General features: G+C 47.3%; 2 long non-coding RNA genes across 2 annotated transcripts in view; one reads left to right on the top strand and one right to left on the bottom strand.

The window, feature by feature from the left end:
* Positions 1-27,274, top strand: part of LOC135976848 (uncharacterized) — a 1,653,704-nt gene that overhangs the window by 364,932 nt on the left and 1,261,498 nt on the right. The window lies entirely within an intron of this gene.
* Positions 11,840-15,595, bottom strand: LOC122172822 (uncharacterized). Its single transcript, XR_010594017.1, has 4 exons — positions 15,478-15,595; positions 13,809-13,865; positions 12,567-12,599; positions 11,840-11,874 (listed from the first exon to the last, which is right to left on the bottom strand). It is a non-coding gene; the product is annotated as an uncharacterized LOC122172822 (long non-coding RNA).

Raw genomic sequence — 27,274 nt, 5'->3', positions numbered from 1 at the left:
ATGTGCTCTGTCTGCTGTTCTCTGTTCTCTCCACAGGTATACCAGAGATTTGCAGCCTCTCCCGCTGGATGCCCCGTTCACTCCCTGCAACCTGGTGACTCCGTTCTCATTCGGACCTGGGAGGATGAGCCTCTCCTAGAGAAGTGTAAGGGACCCCACACCATCCTGCTGGTCTCCCACACAGCAGCAAAGGTCAAGGGACACAAGAACTGGATTCATCACTCCCGTCTGAAGGCAGTGCCCACTCCTGAATGGAGGACCATCCGGCCTACGGAAAAGACTGCCAACGATGACCTGGGACTTAAACTGTTATTCAAAAGACAATAAGGTCTACTGGGAATACCCTGTGACCTCTTTGGACAGCCATAGCACACTCCCCGCAAAAACTCTGAGCATTGGTTTTGTTTATTTTCACAGGGCCGGCCTAACCTGGTGGCCTGGTCCCTTTTGTTTTTAGTCTGCCTGCTATTGGTAATTGTTATTTTGTAGGTATTTGGGGAATTGTAATTGTTAGACCCCAGGGTCACCTGCCCAAAATGAAATCAGGTCCAGGGTCTGCCACTGTGTTACTCTTTGCCATAGAGGCACTCCTCTCATTGACTCCCATTTCCCCCCAAGGCACATGCGGGATGGAAAGGAATCCCTAAAATCTTAGAAACAAATACATATGAGGCCCTGAAGGTTTGCTTTGCCCAAGAGTTTAACCTCTCTAACTGGTGGGTATGCTCTCAAATCCCGCACCACGCGGCAGGGTTACCTTGGAGGGTAGTCCCCCAAAATTGGTCAGATATCTGTTGGGGATGGTTCAGTAGGGGAAGAAATACCTCGGGTACCCCGTTGTCACAAAACTGTACCATTGAATCCCAGTATGCATTAAGGGACGACCCCTGGAAGCCGCAGGCCAACTCAACGCATATCCCTTCCCCTATTAGGCTGCGGTCAGTGGCCCCCGGGTTGGTGTGCTATCGACAGTTCAAGTCCAGCCAACACACCTGGTTTGCTGGGAATAGCACCTGTCAGTATTATTTATCCCCTGACAGTGACGCTTCCATCCCTGTCTATGTTAATGGCAAATCCGACTCTACCGCCCGGTTCGGACTGTTTAATGACAGACAAACAGATAGGTGGAGTAGCGGTTATAATGGCTTGGTAGGGAATGTCCACTCCTTTTACATTACATAGGCGGTACCTCCGCCTATAAGTGGCTGCCGCATCGGTGGTATGGAAGCTGCTATCTAGGATATCTTGCCCCTCCCCTTCGTGTCCTCCCTAAACTGCCCCCTGGCTGCCACAGACAGCGTAGATCTTTGTATGCCACCCCAGAGCTCATTACGGAAGGAGACAGGTTGGGTATGATCCGCCTCCCATCCTATGGGGTGGGACGGCTAACCCAATTTTATCATAGACTCTCTGTGTTTCTCACCAAGTCTGTCAATGAGACCTTAGCCATAGAGAAGAGCACTAACTCAGAGCTTTACCAGCTCCGGTTGCTGTCCCTGCAAAACAGACAGGCCTTAGATTATGTTTTAGCCTCCCAGGGCGGGGTGTGTGCCCTTATTGGGAGTGAATGTTCTACTTATGTCCCGGAAAACTCAGAGGACATTAACAAGCATGTCCTGTCAGCCCAACAGGCTTTTGAGCAGTGGAAGGCCCAGGAAAGGGAACGCACAGTTTTCTATTCTCTTTGGAGTTGGTTCTCTGACCTAGGAGGACTGGGGGGTAGCCTTGTGCGTCTCCTTCTCACAGGTGTGGTACTGTGCCTGGTCACCCTCCTCCTGATGGCTTGTTTTAAGATGCTCTTCCGTAAGCTTTGTGCCCCCCGTTCCCCAAAAATCCCGGCATACCCTCTCATTGAGAACCCCAGGTCCATGGCACTCAATCGTATCTTGTCCATAGAATATGAGAAAACTCAGCCAAAAGCTTGTTGAGTATTCTCAAAGGAGGGAGTTGTTGGTAGGATGGGAGGGGGGGTGGTCTGAAAGGCAGGTGGTCTGAGTGGTCTGCTAGACCCCCCCAAAGTGGGGTAAAACGAGGGTTGCCAATTTTGGTTGAACCTATTCCTGGAGGTCTCATCACATGACATAATCTTTCATTAAAGCTTAATCTTCAATTCCAGGAGACATCCTGGAGGGTTGGGATCCCTAGAGAACCCAGGAGTACTGGCTCCCAGCCCCACCTTCTCTGAACCATTACACCCCACTTCCCTCGCAGACCTGCTGCTGGAACCAAGATGACACGATGGAAAAGATTCTCGGAGGTGCTGCTCTCCCAGACTCCAGTGCTGTGGGGACTTGTCATTAGTTATATTACAGAGGTGCCTGGATAGACCCCAACAGATCAGGGTCCCATTGGGCAGGGCGCTGCCCAGACATAGTCCCTACCGCAGCTGAGGAAACATTTTGAAACAAAGAAATTCACTTCATTTCACGTCATTCCAAAATTTCTTTTTGAAATGTCGGTTGGACTTGGTTTTCTTTTGTCTGTATTTTTTCTGTTTGTTTTCTCTCAGCTCTGTCGGCTATTTCAGAACATGTCAGTAGCTGCGGGGCACAATATGCACTAGACTCCGAGATTCCAAGGCAGAAGGGACCATCATGATCATCTCTTCTGACCTCCTGTGTCACACAGGCCTGATTACGGCCCCCAAATAATCCCTAGAGCGGCTTTTTTAGAAAGACGTCCCATCTCCAACCCCCTTGGTAAGATATTCCAGTGATTCATTTTTCTCACTATTAAAACTCGGCCCATTTCCCATCTGAATGTATCTAGCTACATCTTCCAGCCATTGCATCATGTTACACCTTCTCTGAGAGATTGAAGAGCTTGTTATCAAACATCTAATTCTTCCAAGACTCCTTCCAAGCCACAACAGGTGCTTATAAACGACTCCGGGAATGTCACCATGGGACAGAGCAGAGCACAGGATGGATTCTATTCTGATAACATGACACAGTAGCTGAAATTGTCCATTTATTTTACTTGATTTTGTTCCTAAAATCCATCAGACCAGCTTCTGCTCAGTGCTGCTCGGACACACGGTCTCTCCTGTCACTCGGAGCGGCTGCACTCTGTTCTCAGCGCGCCAGCTCGCTCCGCACTTCTTTGGGATGTCTTTCTAAAAGATCCGCTCTAGGGATTATTTGGGGACCATTCTCAGGCCCGTGTGACACAGGAGGTCAGACGAGATGATCACAACGGTCCCTTCTGTCTTGGACTCTCAGAGTCTAGTGAATATTATGCCCCTGGGCTACTGACATCTTCTGAAATAGCCGACAGAGCTGAAATATAACAAATGGGAAAACCCAATGGACATTGGAGATACACAATTGACAACCTCAGAACACCGGCTCTCCTCCCGCCTCCATTGCTTTTCTCATTTGCGAAGCGGCCACATGGGCATCAGCAGGAACTTTGGCCCGTCCCTGCGCCAGTACTCAGGGCGTCTCAGCAGACATTCCCCTGGGACTCCCTGTCCCGTCATCATGGAAAATGATGCTCCGAATGCGCAGCCATCCCATCTGGGGCCCTGCTCTCCAGTCACCCACAGTGGAGAGGGGAAGAGACGGTTACTCACCCTGTGAAGTAACTGAGGCTCTTCAAGTTCTGTGTCCCAGGGGGTGCCCTACCACCCACCTCCTCCCCTCTGCTTCGGAGCTGACACACGTCCCGCTCATGGCGCGAGTACGCGAGACCAACTAGCCTCCTGCAAGGGCTAGAGCAGTCTGGAAAGGTTGAGAGCCCCTGTTCTCTCCAGTTCCTTATTCCCCTCGAGCAAAGCATCATCTCTGTTAAACTGAAACATTTCGAGATCTTCGCACGTTAAACTCAGAGTAGCCAGGAAAACTGGCTGCGGAGAAAGTGATGAGGCTGCACTAACGCTCCTGATCACCAGGGGGAGATGTGGCACTGCAGGGGGCTGGGGAGTCCAGGGCTGTTCCTGGGGGTGGAGTGCACTGGTCAGACTGGGAGGTGATAGTGATGCCGGTTATTGCTCATTGCAGGGAGTCAGAGGGTAGGTCTATACTTACCTCCAGGTCCGGCGGTAAGCAATCGATCTTCTGGGATCGATCCCGGAAGTGCTCGCCGTCGACACCGGTAATTCTGCTCCACGAGAGGAGTACGCAGAGTCAACGGGGGAGCCTGCCTGCCGCGTCTGGACCCGCAGTAAGTTCGAACTAAGGTACTTCGACTTCAGCTACGTTACTCAAATAGCTGAAGTTATGAGACCAGAATGCAGCCGCTCTGAGCAACAGGAGAGGCCGGGTGTCCGAGCAGCGCCGAGCAGCTGCTGCCCTGATGGAGTTTAGGAACAAAATCAAATAAAATAAATGGACAATTTCAGCTATTATGTTGTGTTCTCAGAATAGAATCCGTCCCGTGCTCTGCTCTGTCCCATGGTGACATGCCAGGAGTTGTTTATAAGCACCTGTTGTAGCCTGCAAGGAGTCTTGGAAGAATTAGATGTTTGATAACGAGCTCTTCAATCTCTCAGAGAAGGTGTAAAATGATGCAATGGCTGGAAGATGAAACTAGATACAGTCAGATGGGAAAGGTGCAGATTTTTAGCAGCGAGGAAAACTAATCACTGGAATAGCTTACCAAGCAGGGCGGGAGTGGAGGGTGGGTTCTCCATCACAGGCAATGTATAGATCATGATGGGACCTCTTTCTAAAAGATCCGCTCTAGGGATTATTTGGGGGCCTTTCTCAGGCCCGTGTGACACAGGAGGTCAGACGAGATGATCACAATGGTCCCTTCTGTCTTGGAATCTCGGAGTCTAGTGAATATTATGCCCCGGGGCTACTGACATCTTCTGAAATAGCCGACAGAGCTGAAATATAACAAACGGGAAAAATATACACAAAAGAGAAAACCCAACAGACATTTCAAAGAGAAATTTTGGAATGAAGTGAATTGGTTTGTTTCAAAATGTTTCCTCAGCTGGGGCAGGGACTGTCTCTCACTGTGTCGGGGAAACGCCCGGCCCAATGCGACCCTGATCTGTTGGGGTCTATCCGGGCACCTCTGTAATATAACGAATGACAAGTCCCCACAGCACTGGAGGCTGGGAGAGCAGCACCTCCGGGAATCTTTTCCAAGCTGATACAGCTGAACATGGAGTCAGTCAAAATCTCTGGCCAATTTTGAAAATATTGGTCTGTGTCCTCCAAACAAGACAGCCAGACTGTGGATTGGTGTGAAAGGATGTTAAAGGGAATTGGAGTCAGGACACCTGGGTTCCAGCACCAGGTCTGGGAGGGAAGGGGGGTGTAATGGGTCAGAGCAGGGGGGCTGGGAGCCAGGACTCCTGGGTTCTCTAGAGTTTCCAACCCTCCAGGATGTCTCCTGGAATTAAACTTAAGCTTTAACAAAAGATTATGTCACGTGATGAAATCTCCAGGAATACGTTGAACCAAAATTGACAACCCTCGTTCTACCCCACTTTGTGGGGTCGAGCAGGTCAGAGCAGGGGGCTGAGGATCAGAACTGACTGGCAGAGGGTGTTGTCACCTGGTTAGAGATGGAAGCATTTTGGTAAAAAAGTCCCATATTTTGTAACACAAGAGTCTTTTCCCATAAGGATTTGGATCGTAGGTAAACAGCTGTTCATGCAGCCCCGTCCTTACTGGAATCTCCCCTCCCCTGCCAATCACTGACTCCACTGACCAGGAGGGCTCTCAGCTAGTGAATAAATACAGGCCCCTGTAGCTCCCAGCTCCTCTGAGCTGTGCAGAGAAGACCCAACCCCAAGAGAAGATGAGAGTCCAGATGCTGGCTGTCCTGCTCCTGTTTGTTCGGGAAAGGGTTCATTTTACGGAGTGCAGGGAGACATCTCCAGACCTCTGGGGATTATGTGCTGGAACATCCACCCTGAAAGAAAAATTGCCACTTGTTCTCCCAGTCACAGCTTGGGAACTGTCGCTCTGGAGCTCAGGTTGCAGACCCTTTTCCTTACTGCTCCACTGGATTTGTGAGTTACTCAATTATTTATTTTTTCTCGGTGCTTCTCAACCGAGGAAGAGGGAAGGATATTGGAGAGTGCAACCTATTCCCCCCGCCTCACATACACAGAGTTCAGAATTCCCTAACAGAAATTACAGCACTTGGGCCTGGTCTAAACGTAAGGCCATTTACCTCAACCTAATTATGTCAGTGTCCACACTGCAGCCCTGTCCCACTGATGAAAGTGCCCTACTACACCGACATCGTAACTCCACGAGATGTGTAGCTCTTATGTTGGTATAGTTAGGGTGATGCAGTGTCTGTGCAAACACCTGTGTTACTTACATCGGCTGTTTGCTGTCTTGAGCCCGGCTACCCCCGGGTCCCCACTGCCAGCCAGGCTGCTGCCCGGAGGCTCCCTGCTCCCCATTCAGGGAGTCAAGAACCCTTTGCAGCTGGCCCCTGCTCCCACTGGGGAGCCGGGGGTAGCGGGTGGGGGTGGCAGGGTGGGAGGAAGGCAGCTGAGCTCCTGGAGAGGAGCTGCAGGGAACTGAGAGCTTTGGCTCTCAGCCTCCCACACTGCCCCTCTTTAGTCTGGGGAAGCGCTCCTGGTGAGGACACGCATCACCGACAGAAGCAGTGTAGTGTGGACATCAACCACCACGGTAATTACTAACATAGGGCTGAAGTGTAGACATGCCCTTAGAATGCAGCAAATCCCGCACCAGTCTGGAAGTCAAAAAAATTTACTGAGAAACATTTAAAAAAGAAACAATCCCAAAGCTTTCTGTGCAGTTGAATTTATTTTTATTTTTGCAAAGCTCTTGGCATTCCCCAGGCAACAGAGGGACAGAGCTCTTTGCCCTTGTTCCATCGAAAGACACCACAATCAATGAACAGCACAGTAATCAGTTAGAGTCGCAATCAGTCCGATTGATGATTCTCATGTGGCATTTGATTGGTCAGGAGAGGTGAGAGGCAGCAGCAGGGGAAGCGTAAAGGCAGGAATCGTCGCCGGTTCAGCAAAACTGGTTTCATCAGCGTGTCTCTTATTAATTCATCATCCCAGGGTCTGCAGGGTCAGGGAGAGATGGCAAACAGCAATTATGGTCCCAGTAACCCACTGGGAATTAGACAAGTACCATCCCCCATACCCTGAAGGAATTCCATCCCTTTCTATCCCCAGCCAGCTCGGTGCATTTTACATCAGTGCCCTTTGCAAACTGTGTTATTGATAGACTGGGAAAGGGAGTCAGAGAGGAGTCAGAGCCCTGCCAATCAGCTCCTCCCTCTGCCCCCAGCAGTGTGCAGCGGTGTGCAGGAGGTGCTGGGGGCGAGGGGGTAGGAGCGAGGGTGTGGCATGCTTGGGGGAGGGGGCGGAACGGGGCAGCAAGAGATGGGGCAGAGCGGGGGCTGGAAGAGGCAGGGAAGGGGCAGGAAGAGGTGGAGCAGGGGTGGGGCCTTAGGGGAAGGTGTGGAGTGGGGGGAGGGCCTGGGGCAGAGCTGGGGGCACATTAGAAAGTCAGCACCTCAAACATTTAACAAGTGTTTTTGCAAATAAAAAATCATTATGATTTTGTTTTCTGTTGAAAAAACAAAAAAAGGCCTGGGCTATTTTTAAAACTAGAAGGAAAAGAAGAACTGGAAACTGTTTTATTGACTCTTATGACACGTCCTGAGAAGAGATGAGGGTCTTTCCTGAACTCTCACTTAGGTTAGCAGGAGATTCAAAAGCGCAATGGGCACTTCTGCACCCAGCACTGTAGGGGGCAGTGTCGTTTCGTGGATGGGTTACTGGACCAGGAGTGTAGCTGAAACCATGTATATGATTGTCCATGGTGATACTATCTTCTCCACTCCAAAGGTGCAGAATCAGGGGTGAGCTGGAGTCGGTTCGCACCGGTTCGTGGGAAGCGGTTGTTAAATTTAGAAGCCGGTTTAGAACCAGCTGTTAAAGGGCTGGGCATGGTAAGGGGGCCGGGCCGGGGCCGGAAGGAGGGGTTGGATAAGGGGCAAGGAATGGTTGGAGGGGGCGGAGGTTCTGGGGGCGGAGGTCAGGGGACGTGGAACGGGATGGGGTTGGGGCGGCCTGGCTTCCAAAGCGGCAATTTAAAGGCTGGGGCCCCAAGACCTTTAAATTGCTGCCAGAGCCCTGCTGCTGGAGCCCTGGGGTAGTGGCAGCGGGGCTCCAGGGGCTATTTAAAGGGTCGGGGCGCCCACTGCCTCTACAGCCCCGGCCCTTTAAATAGCCGCCGGAGCCCTGCTGCCAGAGCCCTGGGGTAGCACGGCAGCCGGGGACTCCGGCAGCGGTTTAAAGGGCCCGGGGCGGTAGCAGCGGCCGAGCCCTGGGCCCTTTAAACTGCTGCCGGAGCCCCCGGCTGCTGCTGCTACTCTGGTCGGGGAGGGGGAGGGCACTTACCAGTACAGGGCAGGCTGGGGCTGGTTCTGACCCCCCATCCCCGCCCCTTCCGCCCGAGGCCCTGCCCCTTCCGGGGACCAGAGCTGACCCCAACCCAGTCCCGTACCGGTAAGTCCCTATTTCTACTTTCACCCCTGGGGTCGGGGCAGTCAGGGGACAGGGAGCAGGGCGACTTGGGTAGGAGGTGGGGCCCTGGGGGGCAGTTAGGGTGGGGGGGTCTTGGGCTTGTACTCACTGGGCGGTGCTTAATAACTGGTTCCCTACCGGGTTGGCGGTGGCACTTCAGCAGCGGGTCATTCACTCGCTCCGGGTCTTTGGCTGCACTGAAGGACCCGCTGCCGAAGTTCCGCCGAAGACCCGGTAGGGAACCGGTTGTTAACATTCTGGCAGCTCATCACTGTGCAGAATGACAGCATTTGCAGCAAATCACAGCTCCGGGTGTGTATGATCCCACTGGAGCAGCATTTTTCAATGGTTGAAGTTTTTCCAAAGGAATTTTTTTTTAGACTGACCTGCATCTAGTCCCTAACTTGTGTTCTATTTAGAGCATACCTTCTCTAAAGCTATCCCATCTAAATGTAAAGACTTTCTGTGATTAAGGCCCTATCAACATTAGCACTTTTCTCGTAAAAATGTATCTCTCTCAGGGGTGTGAAAAAAATATCCCCCAATGACAAAAGTTTCACCAGCATAAGCGGCAATGTGCACAGCGCTATGTTGGCAGGAGAGCTTCTCTCGCCGACATTGCTACCACCGTTCATTGGGGGTGGTTTTATTACATCGACGAGACAGCTCTCTCCCGTCAGCTCGAGAGAGTTTACAGTGGAACAGCTGCATCGGTACAGCTGTGCTCCCTGGTGTAGACATGGCCAGAGACTCCATCACATCCTAGGTTAATTGTTCCAATGGTTAATTAATACTGTTAAAATTTTCCCCTTATTTCCTGATTCAATTTGTCTAGCTTAAGTTTTAGATGATTGGATCTTGTCTTCCTTTGTTTGATTAAAGAGCCATATGCCATCAGAAATCTCTTCCCCCCGCAGTTACGTGTATACCAGGATCAAGTCACCTCTTAACTATTTCTGGGATAAATTAAATAGATTGCGCTTCTTGTCTTTGGACTCCCCAGGATCTCTCAGGTAGCCTAACCTCTTAGCCCACCTCCGGAGGCCAATGGGCTTCCCATGTTTAATCTGATTTAAAGGTACCAAGATAATGTGAAAGCTCCAAAGGAGAGTAAATTCTGAATTCTCACAGACACACGCACTCCAAGTCCTCCATCAGCCTACAGGAAAAAAGCAAGTTACTAAAACATTAATTATTTGTTGCTGCTCTTTCTCTGGGAGCAGTGAAATCAAAATGATGTCCTGAAAGGAACTGGACTTAAACGGCTGCTGGTTGGGAAATGGGAGCCAGTGTGTTCTGGTAAAAAGGGAGCTGGGCTGAGAGACAAGAGCTCGGGGATCTGTTCTGGGCTCTGCTGCTGACTTTCCTGGTGACTTCAGGTGAGTCACTTCCCCTCTCTGTGCCTTTCTTTCTTCTCTTTGCCTTCCTTCATTTAGTCTGATCGGTCACAGCTAAATGCACCAGAATCAATTTACAGACTCTCAGAGTCAACTGCCTCTGGACTATCTATGGACAGAGCACCACCAGCAGGGCTCAACATGCCCCAAACCGCTAGGCAGACAAAGGCAGGAGTTATTTAGTGCTGCTCTTTCTCCGATATCACTGAAATGATGCTGGTTTCGTGGCAGTGGCTGAGCCACGCAGCTCCTGGGGTGGGAAATTTCCCAGCTCCCTGGTCGATTTCTGCCTTCCCTTCTATTGAAATATTTCCTAGATCCCCACGTGCTTCAGTGGTTTCTATGTGAGGAAACCCCTTTTTTCAAATGGGCTAAATTCTATTCTGGTGTAAACTGGCATTTCTCTATTGACTTCAGTGGCATGAGGCCGATTTACATCTGCTGTTATTATCCCCACTCCAGATATGCCGAATGAAAGGGTTCCCAGGGAATTACAGATCCCAGTGTGTCTGACTCCACTGAGAAGTGGTTCTTATCATGGTTGTACAGAACAGAGCCCACAGAGAACCAACAAACCGGCTATTGGGATAATGGGAGAACTGACACTGCAAAGAACACCTGGATTAACTCTGACACCCCCTTTTTGGATTTAGAAGCCCATTGCTGTGTCTTTTGCCTTAATCCTTTCACATCTGTCTGGGCTTTTCCGGCTGACCACTGTGCTCAGCCTTCGGGTTTGAGAAGAGGCACTGCAATAATATAAGACAGTGAGACAGCCTGTCAGAAAAGCAACTTTGAATACTCACCCCTGGGACTCTTCCAGATACTCTCCCAGAAACCTGCAAGGAAATTGCTGGGAATTACTTGATCCTGCGATTTCTCCAATACCATCAAAATGTAACGGATTCCCTCACATTGTCCATAGCTGAACCACACCATGGCTACGCTAGGAACAGGTTGTCTCTATAGCTATCCGGGTGCACTTTTATCACTGCAGCTTATTCTAGTCTGCCCTGAGCCACATAAACTATGTAAGCAAAAGCACAGTTTTGCTTGTATAACTGTGTCTACATTAGGGGCTTTTGCCAGCACAGACATGTCAGCAAGTGACCAAACATCTCCACAGACTGACACTGCTATGCTGGGGGACATCTGTAGTTTAGACATGTCTCCAGACACCTCTGTGAGGGGCAGCATTCCCACTGCCCTTCTTTCTCAGTGCCGGAATTAACCTCCAGAGTTTGGGGGTTTCCTTACTGCTCAAGAACCAAAACATTCCCCATGTTTTGTTTATAATTCTTTTTGTAGAAGCATCAGAAAAAATTGGAAGACAAATATGAATACTCACATCAAGAGTGACTTTGTCTGTGTCCTCAGGAGCCTGTAAGGAAAAATCTAGGAGTTACCTGATCTGCTCTTTCTCCGGTGTCATTAAAATGTAGCTGATTCCCTCACAATGGCTCTACTCCAGTTTGAGAGGCCAATGTTGATGATTTAGACTTTAGAGAAGTCACTTCCCCTCTGTGTGCCTGTCTTTCTTCTTCTCTCTGCCTTCCTTCATTCAGCTGACCAGTCCCTGTTTAATCTACCAGAATTACTTAAGAGACTCAAAGTCAACTGTGTTTGGTGTATTTATGGACAAAGCACCACCAACAGGGCTGAGGGTGCCCCCAAACTGCTAGAAAGATGAAAAAAATGGTGTGATTTAGGACATTTTCCACACAAAATAATTGCGTGCATCAAAATGTTTCCATAATTATTTTGAAAGTGTTCTTTTAATGAAAAACTGAAAATTTCCCCCTTTACTTTCTTACTGAAAAGGGGAGGTTAAAACCAGGGGGAGGAAGGAGGTGAAGAGAGATGGAAGATTAAAAATTAAAACCTTCCCCATGTTTTGGTTTCAATTCTTTTTGTTAAAACATCAGCAAAAATTGGAAGACAACAATGAATACTCACATCAAAAGCGCTTTCGGCTGTGTCCTCAACAGCCTGTAAGGACAAATCGAGGAGTTACTTGATCTGCTCTTTTTCCAGTGTCATCAAAATGTAGCTGATTCCCCCTCACAATGGCACTACTCTATTTGGGGGGGGGGGGAATGTTGATGATTTAGACTTTAGAGAAGACATTTCTCCTCTTCCTTTCCCAGACGAACACCACTATGCCAGCAGAAGTCAGTAGTGTAGACATCTCTACAGACAGCTCTGTGATGGGCAACCTTCCCACTGTCCTCCTTTCTGAGTGCTGGGATTAATTTACAGAGTTTGGCAGTTTCCTGACTCTTCAGGATGAGAATTAGAGCTGGTTGGAATTTTTCCAAATGAAAAAAGTTGTTGATTGTTTTTCAAATTTTTCACCCTCCCTCCCACTGAAATATCTCATAGATTCCCCCACTGGCATGCTTCATTATCTGCCATGTTAGAAACGCTTTTTCAAGTGGGCCCAATTCTATTCTGGTGTAAACTGCCACTACTCTATTGGTGTCGGTGGAGAGAGGCTGACTTCCACATGCTGGGGATCTGCTCCAGTGTATAGTTAAGAGTGTGTTTGTGATTGTCCATGGTGATACTAATATCCCAAGGCCCTGTGGAGCAGAATGACAGGATTGCCAGCGAATCACAGCTCCCGGTATGCAGGACTCCAACTGGCAGGGCCTGACAACAACGCAAATGTGATTACTCACCTGAAAATAGAATCTAGGTAGTCTCACAGGAGCCTGCAAGGAAATTGCTGAGAGTTAATTGCTGCTGTTCTTTCTCCAGTGCCATCTAAATTCCCTCCCATTGTCCATAGCTTAACCACACCACAGCTATACTAGCAGCGCCGTGTCATATTGCGATCCCAGCGTACTACTCAACTTTTGTCGGTGTAGCTTATTCTAGCTGCCTCTGAGTGAAATGATCTCTATGGGAAATGCATGGTTATGCTGCTATGAAAGTGTCTCCACTAGTGCAGTTTGCCAGCACAGCCAAGTCAGTCAGAGATCAAATATCTTCAGTCCCCAGACTGACACCGCTATGCCAGTAGAAATCTGTAGTGTAGACATGTCTCCAGACAGCTCTGTGATGGGCAACGTTCCCACTGCCCTTCTTTCCCTGTGCTGGGATTAACCTCCAGAGTTTGGCAGTTTCCTTACTGCTCGGGATAAGAATTCAAGCTGGTTAGAATTATTACAAAGACATTTTTTTCTAGACTGACCTCTTGCATAGCACAGCGCACAGAATCCCAATGATTCCTCCATCTAGCCCATAACTTCTGTTCTATTTTGACATGCCTTTTCTGAACATATCCCATCGAGATTTAAAGACTTTCAGTCATTAAGGCCGTATCTACATTACCATTTTTTTCGGTAAAATTTATGTTGCTCGGGGGTGTGAAAAAAACACCCCCCGAAGAGATCATCCTCCCATGAAGCCATGGGAAATTCTCATGAGGCCCCCAGTTTGGAGGATGGGCATGTATCCCAAAACTCTTGGGATAGCTCCCAGGTGCAATGCATTCTGGGTGAGGTCATTGACCCCCTTTCAAGATATTTCATGGGTGCCCAAAGGAATTGTGCAGAGGACAGCCTCCCATCAACCCTGGCAATCTCATATAAGCCTCCCAAATTTGTGTTCACCTGGAAACCCTCTGAGGTTGCTCCCAGCAGAAGTGCCTTCTGAGTGATATCAAAAAGCCTCGTCTGGCATGCGTCATTATTACTGCGGGTACTGTGGGAGAGAGAGGGCAACCTGCTATAAGCCTCTGGAGATTTTCATAAGCCCTGGGGAATGGGAGACTTTCCCTGCTGCCTTCGCAACATGGGCAAATGCAGCCAATGCTCCTCGAAGACAAACGTTACCAGATATCAAACTAGCTGAAACGGGCTCCATTCACTGATGTGTGTGAAGCTACATAGTATGGAGAGGTAATCTCTGGTACTTACACTGTTGTCGTTAAAGCTGCCATCGTCCACTTTGCGGGTCTTTACGCTTCCGGAGCCCTGCAAGTTGGGTAATGTTTATTACCTCTGTGTAATGATGATCTATACATCTGGGGGTGCGGCATATTGATTCCAGTGCTTCTCTGGACAATTTACCCCAGTGGGAATCTGTAGTTTCATAGGAATCTCGTTGATTCCTATGAAACTACAGCAAATTTACATAAACTGGAGATGTGCACCAACTTCATTCTCATCCACTGGTGGAAACCAAGAGATACTCCTTGGTAAAGCTCTGACATTCCAAGGCCGTAAATTTGTTATACCAGCCTGGACTGATGGAAAAAAAAAGGTTTAGGATGGCATTTGCATAGAAAGATTCGCCCGCAAAGGGTTGGGCTGTTAGTGAGCAGCGATGCAGAATACTTTTGAGGCAAAGCAGGATAGTCCAATAGGAAAGGTGACTGCTGATAGTCACCTCTGACCAGAACTGGTTTCTCTGCTCCAATAGAAGGGAAAGTTGGCAAAACATACTGTTCAGCTCCCCACCAGGGTATCAGGGGTCGTATCACTGAGTAATTAAAGAATTGACACACCTGATCAGAACAATGGGCCAGTCTATCTTAATATCCCTGCCTCAGCTGGGGCAGAGAAATGAGTCCTTCTCCCATAAGCCTCCTTTAACCTACTTTGTGTTCACATGGGATGGGGACCTTCTGAAGTAGCTCCAAGCAGCAGTGTCTTCTGGGTGATATTGGAAATCTGCTTGTGGCATATTTATAGCAATGCAGGGGAATTGTGGCAAACGTGGTCAATCTGCCATAGTCCTGTGGAGATTTTCGTAAGCCCTCTGCAGTAGGTGGCATTTCTAAATTGCCTCTGTAACATGGAAAAACTGCGGGAAATGCTCCTTGCTTGGTAACCTTTACCAGACAGGAAACCAGCTGGAGCAGGGTTTAATGACCTGACATGTTTAAAGCTACATGACCTGAGGAGGGAATCACATAATATTTATGCTGTTGTCATTAAAGCTGCTATCACCCACTTTGTCGTTATTGAAGCTACCAGAGCCCTGTAAGATGAGGGGTATTTATTATGTGTAGTATGGTAATTTCTAGAGGCCCCCTCCTGACTATCCAGTGACCAAATGGAGCTACAGACAATTTACATCATCTGGGGGACCTAGCCTCATTGACTCCAGTAGTTCTACGGACCATTTACAACAACTTGGCCCTGCTCCTAACATCATTCTACCCAATCCTGGAAACCTGTTCAGCCCCACACCAGGCTACCAGAAATCAGGTCATGCAGTAACTTAAGAACTGCTGCTCTAGATGAGACCGATGGGCCAGTGTAGCCTGATATCCTGCCGGGGCTGAAACAGAGGAACTGGCCCCTCTAGTCTTGTATCCTGCCTCCTACACGGGCCAGTTTTGCAGAGCTGCCCTCATTGTGTGTCTGTGCACTACCTGGCATAAGGGGCCCTGATTCCAGTTGGGTCCAGGTCTGTCCCTCGCCATGTGTCTGTTGAACACCCGGCACAGTAAATCCTCACCAGAGTGTGGGCAGGGACTGTCTCTCCTGTGTCAGGGTAGCGCCCAGCAAAATGGGGTCCTGATTTCAGATGGACCCTCTAAGTGCTACTGTAATACAAATAATAAGTACATCATCTCACCAATGGAGCTGCTCTGGTGCTCGCCAGGGAGAGGAGCCCTATGAAGAAAGCGGCCACGTACGACACCTTCATCTTTGCGTCTTTACTCTCTCGGGAGCAGAGTTGTTTCTGGTCTGGCACGCTCAGTGGGAGATGGCAAGGCTGAGCACTGTATTTATAATGTATGCTGAGCTGGGCACTGCACACCTCACCGTTCCAAGCCCAATAACGTGATTGCAGTGAGAGCCAATTTCTTCCTTCTCCCCTAGTCCCTCCCATTTCTCCTTCCCCCATCACACCCTCATTCCTTCTTAATCTTTCCTCCACCACATCCTGCTTTAGCGCAGACTTTCATACTTTCCTCCACCACATCCTGCTTTAGCGCAGACTTTCATACTTTCCTCCACCACATCTTGTTGTAGCCCACATTTTCATAGTCACTTTTTCATTCTGCACCAGTCTCAGGTTTTTGAGACTCAAGAGAGGCTGAGCAAGGTCAGGCAACAGGAAACAGGTCACAGCCCCAGTGGTCGTTGGCCTAGAGAACACATTTGAAAATGGGAAGAAGGTTCCTAAGTCACCAAGACACTTTATGTTGATATAATTGAAGTGGTACAACTCCCCTAATGGTATTGCTTATTACCATATGGAATTATTATGTAAGCTATGTCTACACTACTGCCTATTTCAGCAAAACATATGTCGCTCAAGAGTGTGAATATTCAACCCCCCGAGTGACGTAAGTTACAGTGACATAAGCGCTAGTGTGCACGGCACTACGTCAGCAGGAGAATTTTTCCTCCTGACACAGCTTATGCTGCTCGCGGGAGTGGGTTTTTTATGCTGGCAGGAGAGCATCTTCACCACACATAAGTGTAGACATGGCCTAATTGTTCCTTCTCACTCCTGAAATCAAGTGGATTTATGAGACTGTGACGTTGTCCTCTATATGTTTATGGAAATATGCTTATGAGTATAAATATGACATAACTGGAATGTATTTTGTGCTAGATATGCCGTGTAACATATCTTTGCAAAGGTTATGATCTACTGAATATATTCATCCTATTTGTAGGCGTGTATCATTTTTATATCTGAAGTTAGGAGTGTTGGCTCTATGCTTGTATTTGAAGTGTTTGCTGTAAGGAGGTTTGGCCAACATATTGTGAAGGGACAATTCAAGTCTTGGGATTACTTAACTAACAATGAACTTGGAGAGACGTCAATCCACATCTGAGCTTTCCTGGCAATGTTCAACCTCATATGTAAACAATGGCCTCTCCGCCCAAAAGAGATGCCTGAAAGAAACTGGAAAAAAAAGGACTGTAACTATGGGGTCTGGTTGATTGCTGGACCAAGGCCATAAACTACAATGTTAGCCTCAAAAGGATTGTACCTGAGATAACATCTAGGGGGATTGTACGTGAGATAGCATCTAGGGTGAGAAGTTAGTATGTGTAACTAGATCCTTAGTGTATTAAGTTAGCCTTGCATATTTTTTTTATTTTGCTTGGTAACTTACTTTATTCTGTCTGTTATTACTTGAAACCACTTAAATCCTATTTTTATACTTAATGAAATCACCTTTGTTTACTAATTAACCCAGAGTAAGTGATTAATACCTGGGGGAGCAAACAGCTGTGCATATGTCTCTATTAGTGTTACAGAGGGCAGACAATTTATGAGTTTATCCTGTATAAACTTTATACAGAGTAAAACAGATTTATTTGGGGTTTGGATCCCATTGGTAGCTGGATGTCTGGGTGCTGCAGACAGGAGCACTTCTTAATCTGTTTTCAGTTAAGTCTGCAGCTTTGGGGTCGTGGTTCAGATCCTGGGTCTGTGTTGCAGGAGGGTAGCATGTCTGGCTCAAGAAGGCAGGGTTCTGGAGGCCCTAACTGGCAGAGAAAACGGGCTCAGAGGTAGTCTCAGCACATCAGGAGACAATCCCAAGGGGGTCTCCGTGACCTAACCCATCACAGTGGCGTAGTCAGCGGGATCTGTGCAAAGCTGATTGCTTTGAGATACTGGTAGTGATTTTAAGTGAGTTTTGAGTGTGGTGGCTGGAGAACAAAGAAAGTGGTTACTGGTTTATTATTTTCTATTGGTTTATTTCTCGTAAGTGAAATAAGCACAAAAAAGCAGGAAAATGACTACCAGTGAGCCAGCTACAAAACTAGAGCTGGCCAGAATGGAAGCGGAAGAGAAGGCAAAGGCCCGTGAGTTTCAAATGAGGCTAAAAAGAAGCAGAGACAGCCAGGGAGGAAGCTGCTCACAAAAGAACAATGGACTTAAAAGACAAAGAAATTGAGGCACAGAAAGCTTCCCAGGAGGAGAAGGAAAGGGAGAGGCAACATGCTCAGGAGGAGAAGGTAAGAGAGAGGCAGCTAGCCCTGGTGTTAAAAGACAGAGAAATAGAGGCCCAAATTGAGACCCAGACGCATGAACTGGCTGTAATGGAGTGGAAGAGACAGAACCCTTCAATAGCTGGCTGTGCTTCCCCCAAAATCCACAAATGGGAACAATTCTGGCCGCAGGATGATGAATCCAGTGATAGTGCTGAATATTTTATCACCTTTGAGAGACTGTGCACTCTCCATGCAATTCCTGAAGATCAAAAATGACTACTTGAGTAGTATAAGGGCCCTACCGTCAATCAACCCCTAACCCCGCCCCTTGACACATTAAGTCCCGCCCCTTGACCCCTTGGTCCCTCTCTTCTGTCACCGGAAGTCCCACCCCATGTGGGTATTACTTTCTGGGTCAAGGTGCCACCTGACCGGAAGCAAGGTGTATCATGTGACCCCTATAAGAACTTCCCCCACCACCATCTATCAATCAGGAGGGGTTTTGTGCCGAAAGGACCGCCCCAAGAGGGGATTTTGACCAATCAGGGTTACTTCCAGGTTGGGGTGACCCCTCCAGAAGTGAGTAGTGTGACCCCACTAAGAACTCCTCCCAAGGGCCTCCGCCAATCAGAGTGCAGCACCATTACCCCATAAGTCCCAGCACCAGACGGAGGAGGCAGTCTTCTCTTACCAAGGACACGTGTTTTCGAAATCGCAGAAAGGCTGCTGAGAAGAATCATGGACTCCTTCACCCCCCCCGTGAGAACTTCGGACTTTGTTTTAGGCCCGACCCCCTTTGGACTTGTGTGGAGAAAGCGCTACATCAGTAACGGTTCCGAGGAGGACCCTTTGACCCAGACATTGATGGATATGTCGGAACCCGACCCTGAAACCCTCGTGAGGCAGCCCGATGAGCGTGACGGCCTCTCTTTGTCCACCCCCTCAGAGGTGGAAGGCGATCGCAGCTCGGTGGAGGCACCAGTGGACAAAGCGAATGGAAAAGACGGAGCTCAGGTAAAATGAATGATTAAGAAGCAGCGGTCGAGGAGGGGTGGGTAATGGGGTAGGAACTGGGGGTTGTGTAAATTAAAAAAACAAGCAGTGGGGGTGCTTACATGGTTTCTTTTCTGAAAATCTCTCAACAGCTCGACGATCGCCTTTTTAGAGGCCTTTAAGAACTTACACATTGGAAGCCCTGTGGGAGTAAACATAGCGTGCGTCAGCTGTTTTTGCTCATGTCTGAGACACAGATCTCAAGCCAAAAAGGACAAAATGGAAGAATGAACCATCTGAGACTCCCTTATGATAGGGGTCATGGCATTCATTTTTACAGGTGGCTGTAAAAGGTCGTGTTAAACCAGGCGATTAATAAAACTTATTTAAATGTGTTAATATGAATGTGTCCCCTTTCATACTCGTGGTAGTAAAAGACGGTACCAGTAATAGTCATGTCTACACAGATGGCTCTGTTAAAGAAAATGTATTATGCCCCCGGGGCTTTTTCAAGCGGCCAGAAAGCATAGTAAAACTTTAAACAGAAGACCGGTAACAGCATGGCTTTCAGACCAGGATGCTTACACTTTACACAAACCGGCTCGAATAAGTTTTAAAAGGAACAAGACCATTGTTCCAGATGTGGATGCGCAGTGGCAGGCAGATTTGGTGGATATGCACCGGTTCTCCAAACACAACAGCGGTTTTAAGTACATCTTAACAGTGATAGACATTCTATCCAAATATGCCTGGGCCTTAGGCCTAAAAGACAAGATGAGTGGTGAGGTATCCAAGGCCTTTAAAGCTATTTTCAGTGAAGGTCGCATGCCTCAAAAATTACAAACCAATTGGGCAAAAGAATTTTTAAACAAAGCTTTAAGCAGATTGTTAAAGTGGCATTAATGGTGTTCACCATTTTGTTACTAATAATGAAGTCAAAGCAGAGGTTGTGGATCAATTTAACAGAACTTTAAAATCTAGGATGTGGAGATATTTTACAGCCCATAACACCTTTCATTACATCGATGTCTTACCTGACTTTATAAAGAGTTACAACCGGAGCTTTCACAGAACTATACATACCCGACCCGCTGATGTTAACCCCTCAAATTCTCTGAAGGTATGGAAAACGGTTTACGGAGCTGGTTTTAAAATAAAACTGGTTGTTGCCTCACGTGTTGACCACGTGAGACTATCTAAAACCAAAGGAGCTTTTGAAACAAGTTATGAACAAACGCTTACCGATGAGATATTCATAGTGGATGAAGCTTTAACCAGGGGCCAGAGACCTGTAACCGATGAAAAGATTACGAGGGTGAGTCAGTTACTGGATCTTTTTACCCTGAAGAATAACAAAAAGTAAACCCCAAACAAGACAGGATTTAGAGGATTGAAAAAGTTCTAGCAGAGAAAGGAAAAGGGAGAAAAAAGCAGCTACTGGTGAAATGGTTGGGGTGGCCTGATAAGTTTAACAGCTGGGTGGAAGCTTCTCAACTCAAGTAGTATAAGGGCCCTACCGTCAATCAACCCCTAACCCCGCCCCTTGACACATTAAGCCCCGCCCCTTGACCCCTTGGTCCCTCTCTTCTGTCACCGGAAGTCCCACCCCATGTGGGTATTACTTTCTGGGTCAAGGTGCCACCTGACCGGAAGCAAGGTGTATCATGTGACCCCTATAAGAACTTCCCCCACCACCATCTATCAATCAGGAGGGGTTTTGTGCTGAAAGGACCGCCCCAAGAGGGGATTTTGACCAATCAGGGTTACTTCCAGGTTGGGGTGACCCCTCCAGAAGTGAGTAGTGTGACCCCACTAAGAACTCCTCCCAAGGGCCTCCGCCAATCAGAGTGCAGCACCATTACCCCATAAGTCCCAGCACCAGACGGAGGAGGCAGTCTTCTCTTACCAAGGACACGTGTTTTCGAAATCGCAGAAAGGCTGCTGAGAAGAATCATGGACTCCTTCACCCCCCCCGTGAGAACTTCGGACTTTGTTTTAGGCCCGACCCCCTTTGGACTTGTGTGGAGAAAGCGCTACATCAGTAACGGTTCCGAGGAGGACCCTTTGACCCAGACATTGATGGATATGTCGGAACCCGACCCTGAAACCCTCGTGAGGCAGCCCGATGAGCGTGACGGCCTCTCTTTGTCCACCCCCTCAGAGGTGGAAGGCGATCGCAGCTCGGTGGAGGCACCAGTGGACAAAGCGAATGGAAAAGACGGAGCTCAGGTAAAATGAATGATTAAGAAGCAGCGGTCGAGGAGGGGTGGGTAATGGGGTAGGAACTGGGGGTTGTGTAAATTAAAAAAACAAGCAGTGGGGGTGCTTACATGGTTTCTTTTCTGAAAATCTCTCAACAGCTCGACGATCGCCTTTTTAGAGGCCTTTAAGAACTTACACATTGGAAGCCCTGTGGGAGTAAACATAGCGTGCGTCAGCTGTTTTTGCTCATGTCTGAGACACAGATCTCAAGCCAAAAAGGACAAAATGGAAGAATGAACCATCTGAGACTCCCTTATGATAGGGGTCATGGCATTCATTTTTACAGGTGGCTGTAAAAGGTCGTGTTAAACCAGGCGATTAATAAAACTTATTTAAATGTGTTAATATGAATGTGTCCCCTTTCATACTCGTGGTAGTAAAAGACGGTACCAGTAATAGTCATGTCTACACAGATGGCTCTGTTAAAGAAAATGTATTATGCCCCCGGGGCTTTTTCAAGCGGCCAGAAAGCATAGTAAAACTTTAAACAGAAGACCGGTAACAGCATGGCTTTCAGACCAGGATGCTTACACTTTACACAAACCGGCTCGAATAAGTTTTAAAAGGAACAAGACCATTGTTCCAGATGTGGATGCGCAGTGGCAGGCAGATTTGGTGGATATGCACCGGTTCTCCAAACACAACAGCGGTTTTAAGTACATCTTAACAGTGATAGACATTCTATCCAAATATGCCTGGGCCTTAGGCCTAAAAGACAAGATGAGTGGTGAGGTATCCAAGGCCTTTAAAGCTATTTTCAGTGAAGGTCGCATGCCTCAAAAATTACAAACCAATTGGGCAAAAGAATTTTTAAACAAAGCTTTAAGCAGATTGTTAAAGTGGCATTAATGGCGTTCACCATTTTGTTACTAATAATGAAGTCAAAGCAGAGGTTGTGGATCAATTTAACAGAACTTTAAAATCTAGGATGTGGAGATATTTTACAGCCCATAACACCTTTCATTACATCGATGTCTTACCTGACTTTATAAAGAGTTACAACCGGAGCTTTCACAGAACTATACATACCCGACCCGCTGATGTTAACCCCTCAAATTCTCTGAAGGTATGGAAAACGGTTTACAGAGCTGGTTTTAAAATAAAACTGGTTGTTGCCTCACGTGTTGACCACGTGAGACTATCTAAAACCAAAGGAGCTTTTGAAACAAGTTATGAACAAACGCTTACCGATGAGATATTCATAGTGGATGAAGCTTTAACCAGGGGCCAGAGACCTGTAACCGATGAAAAGATTACGAGGGTGAGTCAGTTACTGGATCTTTTTACCCTGAAGAATAACAAAAAGTAAACCCCAAACAAGACAGGATTTAGAGGATTGAAAAAGTTCTAGCAGAGAAAGGAAAAGGGAGAAAAAAGCAGCTACTGGTGAAATGGTTGGGGTGGCCTGATAAGTTTAACAGCTGGGTGGAAGCTTCTCAACTCTGTGACATCTAGACACAAACAAACGAAAAAAAAAGATTCCTTCTGCAAAGACAGAGAGAGAGAAAAATGAGTGACGACGGGTTTTACATTACTTTGCCTAGCAATGCCAGCTCTGCAGTTTTTCCCCAAAACACCATCTCGAACTTTACAATACGGCTAATTAAACCCTTTGATCTCCCGGGTGCCTGGGAGGTGGGGTTAGCGGAAATACAATACCCGCACAGCTGGAATACTATCAACGAAGACACCCCTTTTGAAATCACCTTTGGAGCTACAATGTGGAATTTCATCCTACGACGAGGGTATTACTCGACCATACCCGAATTACTGGAGCATATGAAAAGCAACGTGGCTTGTCATCCCGGACCGTCTGAGGTGGTCATGAACTACGACCCTGTGGGTAGAAAAGTGAGACTTAAATCTACTGATTTTATGTATGTGTTTTCTACTGATGGGGAGCTTGCTAACATTCTGGGTTTGGGCCACAAAAGCAACTTCCAAAAATTCCCCTTCTCGGCAGACATCACAGGAGGTTTTAACTCCTTGTATCTATACACGGATATCGTAGAACACCAGTTTGTGGGGGACTTTTCTATTCCCCTGCGTCCCTGTCCGAGGAAGGAACAACGAGTTTGTTACCATCACCTACGACAAACCTCATTACGTCCCTGTCAGTAAACACCACATCGACACCATCACCATTGAAATAAAGACAGATCAGAACAGACATGTCTCATTTCGCTTCGGCAAGGTGATCGTCAAGCTGCATCTGCGGCCGCGGATAGAGCGAGGTTTCTAAAAAAGCAAAACCCTATTATGGCGATCCCAAAAAATTATGGCGACCCCACCATCTACAGGAACTATTACAAAGCCCAGGCTGGATACGCCCTTCCTGGATATCATGGGGCCCCGATGATGTACGGGGCGGGTGTGGGTGGAATATTTCATAGCCTCTTTCGAAAAGCCATACCGCTTTTGAGGAGGGGGCTAGAGATTATTAAACCCCACATAAAAACCGCCGCTCAAAACATAGCTAAAGATGTGGTAGGTCATGTCTCCCGTGCTGTTCTGGAGAAGGTGGGGAATACAGCTTCACAGGAAGGATCGGGGCTAATGTACATTAAAAGGAGGAAGAGAAAGAGAAATACGTCATACTTGCGACGCACAGGTCCCCCAAAACGCTTTAAAAGAAGGGCTTTGACATGCAGGGCCGGCCATAAGCGAAAGTCCAAGAGGAAGCCTGGGCGAAAGAGGAGACGCGCTCTGCCTGGTAAAAGAGACATATTTTAATCAACATGGCTTTTGTTCACTGTGGGTCTGAAGAGTGCACCAAATCCGAACTAGACTTGTTTCAAATAGCCCCTATGCAGACCAGCATCGAGAAAAGCATCTACATCGAGGTGCTGCCTCTATCGGCCATTACGGAGTCTGCCCCCATTGACTTTTTTATAGCAGGGAATGGCATAGATTATATGGATTTAAACAACACGCCGCTGTACCTGTGTTGCAAGATTGTAAAAGGAGACGGAACTGAACTCGCCGTGGACGCCGAAGTGGGTCTGGTGAATTACCCCGTGGCCTCCTTTTTCAGTCAGTTGGATGTCACACTGGGAGACCACCTCATAAGCCAAAGCAACAACTGCTACCCTTACAGGGCCTTTATAGAATCGGTGCTCAATTACAGCGACGACACCCTCGCCACGCAATTTTCCGCCGGCCTTTTTCAGAAAGACACTGCTGGACAACATGAAGAAACAGAGTTGGATGGAGGGAATCTAGGGTTTGTGAGGCGTGCAAAGCTCACGGCCGAGAGCAGAATGGTAGAGCTGCTGGGCCATTTACACAGCGACTTGTTTTTTCAAGAAAAACTTTTGTTAAACGGAGTGGATGTGAAAATTAAACTGACGCACAGTAAAGACGCTTTCTGTTTAATGGGTAGTGTGTCTGAAGGCTTTAAACTGCGTATTGTATCAGCGTCCCTTTTTGTGAAGAAAGTACGGGTGGCCCCAGGAGTCCGTCTGGGGCACGCGGAGGCCCTGCTTACCGCTAATGCTAAATACCCCGTGGACCGTGTGGGAATGAAAGTGTTTAGCATCCCTGCGGGCAGCAGGGTCAGTAACCAGGAAAACCTGTTCTTGGGACAGTTACCCAAAATGCTTGTCCTAGGGTTTGTGGATAACGATGCCTTTAGCGGAAGTTACGCTAAAAATCCCTTTCATTTTAAACATTACGATATTAATTTTGTGGCCTTGTATGTGGATGGCAAACAGATACTGACCAAGCCTCTGCAACCGGACTTCGAGGCAGGACGTTGCATGAGAGAATACATGAATTTGGTACAGAAAGCTGGTAAACACATGAAATATCGTTCTCTGTTAATCGACCGTGAGGAGTTTGCACAGGGTTACACTTTGTTTGCCTTTGACCTGTCTCCCGACCAGGAATGCGCTGATCACTATTCCCTGATTAATACCGGGAACCTGAGAGCAGAAATACGTTTTGGGAAGGCTTTAACGGTTACCGTCAATATGATTGTGTATGGGGTTTTTGACAATGTCATAGAAATAAATCAGAGGAGAAACGTTCTGTTTGACTACATGTGAACATGGACACCGTGCAGCTCTCACGTGTCTTATCAACGGACCTTTACACGAAAAAGAATTTCTTAGATGTGTTCCCTTGCGATTGGCTCCCAGGAGGCAAGCTGTCTCAGAGACCCCTAGGCTTGGTGGTGAACACACATCCACACAACCAACCGGGTGAACACTGGCTCGCCTTGTATCTGGCGGAGAGTAACCATGGAGAGTTTTTTGACTCATATGGGCACCCTCCAAACAGTGTGTTGTTTCCTAAAAGCATTATGAAATTTTTAAACAAAAATGCCATAGACATGGTGTTTCACAATAGACAATTACAAGACCCCCGCTCCGTCGCATGCGGCTATCACTGCGTGTTTTTCTTACATCATTGTAGCAAGGGTTTATCTTTTGATTGGATTTTAAAATTGTATTCTAACGACTTAGTGCAAAACAACCGGATGGTGATGAATTTTGTAAAAAGTAAATTTAAATTCTTGGGCATGCCTAGCCTTCCTCAAACCATGTTTCAACAAGCCCAGACATGTGTATCTTGCAATGATTTTCATAGCCATGTTACCCAATAAAGCACCCCAGGTGAGGGGTTGAAAGACAATTGATGTTTGGTGGGTTGTTTTTTTTTTTTTAAACCAATTGAGGAAAAAGTGCACAGATTCTGCATACTCCATTATCGATTAGTTAAAAGCCCCGCTATCAGAGGGATAGAAAAACTTAACAGAGGTCCGACAAACCCCCCAGACTGCTTTACCAGATGCTTTTTTCTTTTAATTGAAACCCTTTTATTACACAAAGTTTTTATAAGCGTGCATTTCTTTTTCAGCACACGCACTTGATTCTGTGTTAAAGGTACATTTCCTTTTAAGGTATTGAGCGCTATTTCTGAGATGGCCGCTACTAGATCGTCAGAGGCCGAACACAGTATAGCCCTCCTTTGCTGTGGGGATGATTTGCTAAGTAATTTTAAAAGGCCCAGGTTTTTCTTCACGCAGCTAGACATGGTTTCAGTCAGCAGCCCCGGCTGTTAAAAAGGGGCCTGTAGATAAGTCATCTCTTTTTATACCTGGCTGTTGTTCTTTTCAAAGTATAAACTGCCGGCCAGTCTGGAGGGAAAAGACCAGTTCTTAGTCTAAAAGCTTCTGGTGTGGAAGCATTTAAATCCACCACCAGGTAGCCATAAGGTCTTTTGGTAGCATCCTCAAAAGCTTCTAGAAAGAATTGAGCTTTGCCGGGGTACATTTGCCGAGCGAGCGTAGCAATTTGTAATTTATCCCTGGGGTTTTCGAACAGAACCATGTACTTTGTGTTTAGGTTAATCGTGCGACTCTTTTTTCCCTGACAAAATACGTTTTGAACTATATACATAATGCTCAGGTTTCTGTGATGAATGTATTTGGTAAAGGCTTTCTCGATTTCATCGCCTTCACAAACCGAGTTCATCAGATCATCTATGATAATCATATTTACTTTATTAGTAGGAAACAAACTGTCATCGTCAAAAGCATCAGGCAGCCCCTCCACAAAATTGATAAAGGGATATTAAAAAAGCAGTTCTTTATACAGAGGTTGCCAACAACTGTAACACCACATGATATTCTCAGGCATAACAGACAGTGTGCGTTTGGCATTATCCAACACGTTTTTTATAAAGTAACTTTTCCTGAAGTTGCTAGGCCCCGCGAGAATTGCAGAAAAGGGGTGTTTCCGCCTCGTATCCATTTTTTTTCAAAAGCCGTAGGGCAGGGTTTTAAAACCGTCTCCTAGGACCCTCTTGTTGTAAACCCCACTTTTTGTGTCTTTTTAAGGGTTTTTGTCTCTATTTGCCACTGGTTTTTGTTTCTTACGCTAGAGGGCTGCTGCACCTCTATCTTTTTGAGATGTTTTCTTGTAGACCCGTGCAATAGTCCAGGACTAGATCTTTCAAACTGTGGAAGTTGATCTTTTCACAGTTTGCTATGTTTAGGGTAATACCTTTGACTTTCATACAGGCCTTTCCACCCGACAGCTTATACCCATAAGTTTTCGGACCTGCCGACACAAACTCGGTGATGTGTTGATCTGGAGGGATCTCGCTTGTGAGGTCCCCTAAATAATCCCCCAGAGGGGGATTCCAGTCACCCTCCCTTTTCACAAATATCACCGAGTCAGTGTCGTGGTACAGGCACCGCTCTTGCAAAC

The sequence above is a fragment of the Chrysemys picta genome, chromosome 20 (genome assembly GCF_011386835.1).
Source record: "Chrysemys picta bellii isolate R12L10 chromosome 20, ASM1138683v2, whole genome shotgun sequence".
In the NCBI taxonomy this organism is placed as follows: Eukaryota; Metazoa; Chordata; order Testudines; family Emydidae; genus Chrysemys; species Chrysemys picta.
The sequence above is the reverse complement of the archived record's forward strand: the minus strand, read 5'-3'. Positions and strand labels throughout refer to the sequence as shown.